General features: G+C 39.8%; 1 pseudogene; it reads left to right on the top strand.

Annotated features, from left to right (window-relative positions):
* The first annotated feature begins 7,700 nt into the window (after nt 1-7,700).
* LOC138517129 (small nucleolar RNA SNORA49) lies at nt 7,701-7,839 on the top strand (annotated as a pseudogene).
* The last annotated feature ends 1,703 nt before the right edge of the window (nt 7,840-9,542 follow it).

The following is a 9,542-nucleotide window of genomic DNA, read 5'->3' as shown; positions in this document are numbered from 1 at the left end:
TACACATGTCTGAACTTGCATCTTTAGGTGGTCTGAAATTTGTGAGGAACGGAAGAGCTCTGGTTACATCTTTTATCTGTTTAAACCCACAGAATCCAGACAAAAAAATACCTACATGTGCCTTTCATTTTCGAAAATCCTGTTTGGTGTCTGGTGTGAATTATAATGTGTAACATTGTGAATTCCTGATGCAACAATGCATGTTATGTCTGAGATGCATACAAGTGGCCAGATTGGGTTTTTGTATTTATTAGTGAATACAATTCTTGCAAACTTGTACATGGAACATGTAGGGCATGGTGACAATCTGGAAGACCTTTTGGAAATATGGTATTTCATGGCTCGTGCCAAAATCAAAGGATATGGAAATACAAGGTCTAGCGTAGGGACGCGGGAAAGGTTTTGAACACCACTTAATGTGCAAGTACTTTTCATGAAACAATGTTCATAAATCATAAACTACATCCCATTTGCCGATTTGACCCAACAGCTTCCTTTAAAATATCAAAATAAAGTGGAAAGCATTTAAAGAAATGCATATACTTTTTGTAGGACACAACAGCTCGTGACAGCGTTGTAGTCTTGGTTATAAAGCACCACATACAATCTACTGCCCACTTCAAACCGGTTCCTGGTGGTTTGCAGAAAAATGTAGTATCGAAAAAGTTAAAATAAAGGAAATAAATCTGCGAATCCTGCCTTTAGACAAGCTGACTCTTGGAATAGAATTGTTAGTCATATTGTTTGATGAACAACACTTGTGTTCAGAAGGCTGCATTTATCAGGATTGAGGCCTGCGAATATGAAGAGTTGAGATTCAGCATGCAGATAGGAGACGTGAATACTGATTCCTATGGCCTGTGTTTCCAGTGTGTTTCCAGTTTAATCAGATCAAAGGTGCACAAAAAGAAAGTAGAGTCACCTTAATTATAGTCGACAACGTCATTTATTTGAGTGTCGGCATGCCTCACATCACCTTCCTGCAGCAGTGGCACCCCCACTAGGAGAAGGAGATTGCGTATAAAGCTTTGTGGTGCACTTTGGGGAATACACAGTCACGTTTTCTCTTGCCAACTCCTCATCTCATCCATGACCATCAGTCTGGCTTCAGAGCTGCCAGAAGCATGGAAACTGCTCTCATGAACACCAGTGAAGACCTGCTCTCCAACCTTGACTCCAACACCCCGTGTCCTCATCTTACTTGATCTCTCTTCTGCCTTTGACATGGTCAACCATGCCATCCTGCTCAACCGTCTCTGTGATAACCTGGGTATCACTTATCAGGCCCTGACTTGTTTCCTCTCTGATCGACCCTCCCAGGTCCAACTGGGGTCTTTCGCCTCTTCTATCTCTATCTCTACTTGTGGTGTTTCCCAGGGGTCTAACCTCTCTCCCTAGCTCTTCAACCACTATCTGACACCTCTTAGCCACAGCATCGCTACTTTCTGGTCCAATTTTCAATGTTATGCAGATGACACTTAGCTCTCTTTCAGGCTCCCCTCAGCCACCTCTGCTTCTTCTTTCATACCAGACTGTCTGGCTGCAGTTCAGGAATGGTGTGCCACCAATGATCTCTGCCTTCATGTCTGTAAGACTGAGATCCTCCTCATTGGGACACCTGCTCCCTCCTTTCCTCTCTCTCTCTCTGGCCACCCACTCTGGGCCCTCTTCCGCTCCGTACTTTGAGGCTAAGAAACTTGGTGTCATCTTTGAATCCACCCTCTCCTTCTCTCCTCACATATCTGACATCTCTAAGAAGTCAGACTATCGGCTGCACCTCCTCAGAGGTATTCTTCCTTGTCTCACTTTCCCCCAGAACCTCACTGTCTCCAGAGCTCTGGTCCTCTCTACGATTGACTATTGCAACAGCCTCTTTCTAAATCTTCCTGCCTCTACTCTTCAACCTTTACAACTTATCCAGAACAGGACTGCGAGACTTGCCCTTGGCCTCAAGCACAGGTATCGTATCTCTCCAGCTCTAAAATCTTTTCACTGGATCCCTGTGGCTGCAAGGATCAACTTCAAGACCCTCTCCATCATCCACAAGGCTTTCTGGGGCCTGGTACCACTCAACCTCCAACATTCTCTTCCAAAGCATCTTCCTTCTCGAGCTCTCTACTCATCCACCTCCAGCTCTTTGAGGGTCAAACGCTTCTCCAAGCAGAGAGTTGGGGGCAGATCTATGTCCTCAGCTGGGGCATCCCTCTGGTATAGCCTCCATGCCACTCTCAAACTTGAGCAGAACCAGCTCTAGTTCCGGAAGCAACTCAAGACCTTCCTTTTCGCTTCTGCTTTCTCTCTTCCTCTCCCCTGCTGATGCACCTGACTGCTCCACGCACTGGTCACCTGGTCACCCTCTGAACTCGGGCCCAGGCTACTGCATGTCCAGTTGCCCTTGAACTGCCTTCGGGATCCCCAGCACTTAAGGGTCTGTATCTACAACCCTACAGTCAATTCTCTCTGCACTTATGAGACACCCACTGGCTGCACTTGCGAGTTAACTGCACTTCCCCCTGGCACTTCTCCCCTTCCCTCTAACCCGCATTTGTGCGATTTGAATGACACAAGGCCTAGTAAGATCATTATTTTGTCTTCCCTTTGTTTCCCCCTCCTTGTTTTGTCGTGCCTAGAGGTACTTATGTACAGGCGTCTTATAAATGCCACATCATTTCATATCATATTATCGAAAACAGAAACAGACTGGAATAAATATGGATTATTTCAGCAATACCCCTGACAGGCTGGAACATTGAGCAGCTGTTATGCCTGTGTTAGTAAAGAGCACGCTAATATAATTTGGAGCACCTGCACATTTTTGACCTTTGCTGAAATGTATATTAACGACCCTTGGGTTATGATGGCAGCATTCTGACATCATTTTGCTGCTTTGACTCATATTTGCTACCTTGACGAAACGTATATTTTTAAATTCAAGGACTAGAGTTGATTTTTTTGAGATATTGAATGATGGACTGTTCATAATTCTCGATGTTTGTATGCGATTTTAGCAAATTTGAGCCATTTGAAACATGGCAACATATAACTCAGCTTACATTTTCTGATAGCTCTTACTTGTATCTACAACATATACAAAGGTCAGATCAATTGGAGCTTGCATGACGATGCACTGCATCATTTCGCTTTTACACATTTTGAATATTATTCTCTACATTTTACAGACATTTATTTCTTTGGTGTGCAGTTACAGCTGTTCTTCACAAGTGGGCAGATACAATGCTTCGCTAAATGTTCCCTTTTCATCCCTCCACTATTAAGTTATTTTCTTTAGCTGTGCATATTTTCAATGACCTGTTCATTTTGACTAATCCAAGGAAGATGGCTGGTGCCGTTCATCTAAATGTCAGCAACCTTATCTGTTAACCTCCTATTGCTACTGGATTCGGTTTATGAATTGATGGAAAATAAAACATGTCATTGATTCTTTGAAAGCAAATCCTAGTGTCATGAATGAATGCCTGAAGAACATTTATAGTGTTTATCTGCTTTGAAAGCCTCCTTTGAATACGGTAAAGGAGTATAGGGATAATAACATGCCATCATTTTCTATCCAGTTCAGTATGCCTACAAGTGGGAAAAGAAACTTAAAATGCTATCTAAATTCTGTTCTTTCATTACAGCTCCTTTAGGTTTCATTTCTTGATTCATCAGTGCAGACCAGTCTTTTCAATGGACATGACACAGCAAAACGAAATTAAAAAGCATTGTCATTCCTATTTTAACGTTTCAAACAATATGACTTGAAATTAATCACTAACATGATAGAACAAAGGAAACAATATATATTCATTCTCACATTGACTGGACTATGGTTGCTGTAATGACATCAACTTTACATTTTCTATTCACATTGGAAGGACATATAAAGAAATCTAATTATAAGCTTTTAATAACATGGCTTGTAATATTCCCAGCATCCATCTAACTTTATTGTATAGTGAAGTGTTGGTAGGATTTCTTTCTTGTAGTACAAAACAATATTGTATTCATATCTTTGTTTCTGTATATGCATGTAGTTTTTGTAAATGAAAATGTTAGTGAGACAAAAAAGGCAGGGCAAAGTGTATTTATTCACATTGTAGGCTGAAGTTATTTGTAGTATTTTAAAGATGACCTCCAAAACATTGTAAGTTAGGGCACCACTTGCGTTTCCCTGATTTATTATAATTATTTTTATTGATTACCTTTTTATTGTGTGTTGCAATTAATATAAACAAATATAAACAAACTATGCACATTTAAAAGAGATAGCATAAACATAATTTACTCAAACAATTTGACAAATCCAGTGAATATGTAAAAATGTGTATTTATTCACAATGGAGGCTGAAGTTATTTGTAGTATTTTAAAGATGACCTCCACAAAATTGTGAGTTCATGGACCAGTTGCATTTCCCTGATTTATTATTATTATTTATATTGATTACCTTTTTGTTTGTAATTAATATAAACAAAATCTACACATTTAAAAGAGATAGCATAAACATAAGGTATTCAATAAAACAATGTAATAAAAACAGTTAATATGTTAATATACAGAGACATTTGAATAAAATTAAGTATTTAGCACACTTTCAATAGACATCCATAATTTCAATAATGGTATTGTGAGTGAAGGATGCCTTCCTTCCAGGCAATATCAACAAGCAAAGTCAGCACAAAATGTATCAGTCTAATGTAAATAGTCACATGACCCTTCCCTGCTCCACTGCTATCACGTGTCTATCCTATTGTTCCTATCCTTTCCTGAAAATATTTCTAACTTCTTTTTTCAACTCCCACTTTTCAAACTTTGAACAATGTAAGGCGCTATGAGATGCTTTGGGTAGGGCCAGCACTAAACATAAAATGTAAATAAAATACATAAATGTACACATTACTGCAAATGCTCAACCGATCATATAATAACTCACATTGAGATAGCAGATGTCTCAAGTTTCCAACTTTGTGAGATCCTTGCATATAAGGCAGTATCGCTCTTTCAGAGGGATACAACAACGAGACCCCATCACCACCATACAACTCTACTAGTTTAGACACAGTAAAGGTGGTGTATTAGTGGGCATTGACTTTTGTATGCAAATCTTACCAGCCCCTGCTTATATTCATTCCCACCTGCCAGCTGTATATTGTTGCAACTGTCCCAGTCTCTAGAGTTCCTCATTAATTGAGATGTTGGCAACACAAATTGTAGGCTCCAATTGATGTCCCAATTAATTAATTTGAAAAAGTCTTCAGAGTATTGGCAGACCTTATATAATAAAAAGCAACTATTACCTCTCAGAGCATTGGCAATTAAAACCTACATTGGAGATTCAATTAACGTATACATTTGTAAATATAAAATACATATTTGTATAATTAGGAAAGTGCTCAATGAGATGAAGGCCAGTTCTAAGCTAATAAGATGCACAGGTAGGCAATTTGTTATGCCCAGTATTGTCCACCATACTGTTGCTTCTAATTTTTCAAGGCAACAGGTTTCGTAGGTCAGATTGGCGTGATATCTATGTATTATTCAAAGTACATTTCCATGTCTATCCACATTTATCATACCCTTGAAGCTGTGCCCCCTTCAATGTTTACTAGTGAAATGTGTTGTTGAACAAATATTGACTTGGATTTACAGAGATCAATGTATCTATTTTAATTTTTAAATTTGGAATCAAGGAAACCCAGGTAAACATAAGAAGCAACTAATTCCAACTAAATATTATGCAAGGCACATGAGATGCAAGGGAATTTGTGCATTATTTTAGTTTTATTTGTGTTGATTGATAGATGATGCTGTCGTTAATACAATCCATTATGATGTTTAGAGAACTTTAAGTCCTACTGAAGTTTGATCAATAAAACAATATCATCTGCGTAAACCATCCACAAATTGTGGACTTTGCCTAATTTAGGGAGAAAGATATTGATCTCTTTTAAAAACCAAGGGCATATATGCAATGTAGAGAATATATAACAGAGGGGCTAGTTCACAACCCTGTTTTAGCCCATTGCTGCCTTCTACTTGACAATCAACCTGCGTTAGCCAGTCACTATCAAAATTCCTAAGGTAATCCATGTAAGCCACAAAAAGTGGGGGCCCATACCATTCTTAGCTCTATAAGAGAGCAACTTTAATACAAATATATTATGTATAGTGGCTCATCCCTTGCAAAACCCTGTCTGCGTAGAAGTAAATTAACTTTTCCTCCCAAGTATTAAGCTCTTTAAATAGAATAGTGGCAAATATTTTACTCTGAACATCAAGAAGTACTAATATTCTATAGTTTTCTGGGTTACTTCTGTCACCTTTTTACACACTGCAATAAGCAAGGACTTCTTCCGGGAAACTGGTACTAAAATGTGCCCAGCGAACATCTGAAAGTAGTTCTATAACTCAAAGGCCCATGTTGTTGGGTTTATCATAAGCAATGTTTTAGCCAGCCTATCGTTCCTGGTGCCCCAGAACCTTTTAACTTAACAACTACATGTACATTTCCTCCACTGTATACAGACCAATATCAGACTTAACTGTAGGGGTAATTACAAAATTCACAATAAAATATTTTCTGAATATATTCATACAGACTCTCCTATAACATTAACCTGAAACATTTTTTGTAGGCATACATGTTTGTTAATGAAATTCCATAACGTTTTTTTGTATCTTTAATGTTCTCAGCATGAGCTGCCATTTAGCATACTTAATTGAACTTCTGTAGCATTTTAACCAATTTGTATACTTCATCTGTCTTATTAATAACCACAGATCCATCAATAGGATTCAAGGCATACTCTTTACAATATGATCTAATAAAATGTCTCAAATCATGTTTGTGTTTAGCCAAATATATTGGTCCGACTATGTATCCAATTAAATAATTTATCCTGGGTTTCCAGACCCATAGTTGACAAACAATTTAGTATTTTACTTCTGTTCTCTTACGAATATACCTTGCCTGCTCCCACCTAACACTTTTTCTCAAAGCAAAGACCTAAGTTCATAGAAAGCCTCAAGATGGCGGGATCACTTAAAGTATTACATTCAACCTCTGACTGGTTAATACAAGCAATTTCCTTGCTGCCAATGAATACATAATTTAGTAATGCCTTTTTGACTCCCCCATGTGCAATGTCACTCTTCCTTGGATGTCGTCATAGGCCCGTCCAGTCAACATATGCAGCATCTTGTCTGGCATGAATGTAAGTTATTTCTGTCCTGCCTATTGCAGTGGTTCTAAGAAAACATAACCCTAGTAATCAAATAAGGAATAGTATGTTTCAGAGATACATTATTTGATGGTTCCCCACAATGGGCATGAAATCACCTCCCACTAGTGTAATAATGTTCTTAAATCCAAAATGAAAAGCCATAATCACCTCCTCAATGAGTTTCATTATATCATCAGCACACAATCCTACTGAAATTTCATATATGTTAACTAACAATAGGAATAGTTTTTTTGTTGTTAACATATTCCATTGAAGACACAAAACAATGTGTGTACGTCATAGTACATAAAAAAAATGACAAAGTAGAACGTCTTGTATTCTAGTAATACTTAGGGACTTAAAATGTTGTATCAAGACGTCATGCATTGGAATAAGACTATGGGCCTCATTACGACTTTGGAGGCAGCCATGCCCTTAATAAGGGCATGGCTGCCTCCAAAATTGTGTCCAGGTCCGGGTTCCCTGAATGGGGAAATACCGGGCCATTCCGACTGTGGAGGGCCCGGTATTTCCTCCTTCAGGGAACCCAGACCCGGTCCTTCCCCATTCCCATTGAGCCCCATAGGGCTCAATGGGAATGGGGAGGGAACTAACAACGGGCCCGTTAATAATGGGCCCGTTGTTATCTCCCTGATCCCCTCGCGGGACCCGGAAAGGACGTCTGGTTTTACCAGACGTCCTTTCCGGGTCCCACGAGGGATTCTCGTTATAGGGCGGAGTGGGTTTAACGGCACCGGCACCATTACCGTTGCTGTTAAACCCATTCCGCCAGCCTCGTAATGAGGCCCTATGTATAAATCAGAGCTAGAAAGATTTTTCAAAAGATTAATGGGGAGGGGAAACATCTAACAAACAATACAGACAAGAGTGTAAGGAAGTGGGGTGGATAAGGGGAAGGATAGGATAAGGGTAATCATTAAAACAAACATAATGATATTATATTAAAATAGAGTAATCGTTTGAGGTAAGGAAGTCAAGAAACATTCTCCATTTCAATTCATATTTGTGATACAATATTGGGGTTGAAGCAATACATCCTTCCAATCTGTGTATATCACATATGGAGTTCCACCATATTTTGTGATGAATCGGGTCAAATTTTTTCCAATTGGTTGTTATAACTTGGACTGTGGTTAGAATAAAAAGATCAAATAAAAAAGAAGTGTGGGAGTCTAAGTGAGGCTGAAAGAGGGCACTACCCAAGAACTAAATATTAAAATGAAAAGGTTCAACTAACTTAAAAAACATTTAATGATGCGCCATACACTGTTCCAAAAAAGTTCAATATACTTACAATCTGAAAAGATGTTTGAACGATCCTTCAACATCATGACAATTCCAACATTTATTATCTAAGAATATCTTGCACTTAAAAAGCATAGCAGAGGTAATAAAAATTCTATGATGAAAAAAGAAAAGAGTTTGTGTTAGATTAGCCGAAACAGTTATGGTTGAGTTTTTTTCTCCCAAAAGACGGCCAACCATAGTCTTTTAGAGTTACTGGTCAGTCGTGTTGCCATTCTTGCTGTGTTTTCCATTTGGGGATTCGCAATCAAGTCATTAGTAAGTGCTTTATAGAAATAGAGGCTGAAAACTGGCAGTTGGACATATGATTGTGTATAATAACACAGGTTTGTCCGAAGGATTCCATCAGGGGCTGCAGATTATCTATCATAGCATCAAATAATGAAGCAATAGAACCCGAGCGGCGGGGCATTACCAGAGTCGGAAATGCCCCCGCCGCAAGGGTTCTATTGCTATTAGTAACCCGGCCCGCAAAATTTGCGTGACCGGGGTACTAAAAGCAATTTTTTTCTGTCCCGAAACGCTGCAGCGTTTCAACGCTGCGGCGTTTTGGGCCAGAAAAAAAAAAAACACCAAGAAAATGGACGCCGCCATGGAAAGGGAAGAGTCCATTTTCCCTTTCCATGGCGGCCATCGGGACCGGATGCGCTGGGAACACAAGTGTTCCCAGCGCGTCCGCTCCCGAAAAAGGATAAAAAAAAAGGAAGTGGGGTTGGGAGGGCGGGAGTGGGACAGGGGAAAAAGAAAAAACAAAAAAAAAAAAAGTACCTGCGTCCCCGGCGGGGGACGAGGGAAGCCCCCAGCCGTGTGGAGGCGCAGAGCGGGGATGGCCCCGCTCCGAGTCTCCACATGGCTGGAGGCTTCCCTCGTCCCCCGCCGGGGATGCAGGATCAAGAAGGTAAGTTGGGGGGAGCGGAGGGGATGGAAGGGAAGGGGGAAAAAAAAAAGATTTATCCGAGTCCCCGGCAGGGGGCGAAGGCAGCCTCTCAGCTGCG

Source organism: Ambystoma mexicanum, chromosome 6q, assembly GCF_040938575.1.
Source record: "Ambystoma mexicanum isolate Mex_15411 chromosome 6q, UKY_AmexF1_1, whole genome shotgun sequence".
NCBI lineage: Eukaryota > Metazoa > Chordata > Amphibia > Caudata > Ambystomatidae > Ambystoma > Ambystoma mexicanum.
Note: the sequence above shows the minus strand (reverse complement) of the source record. Positions and strands in the feature narration are given on the sequence as shown.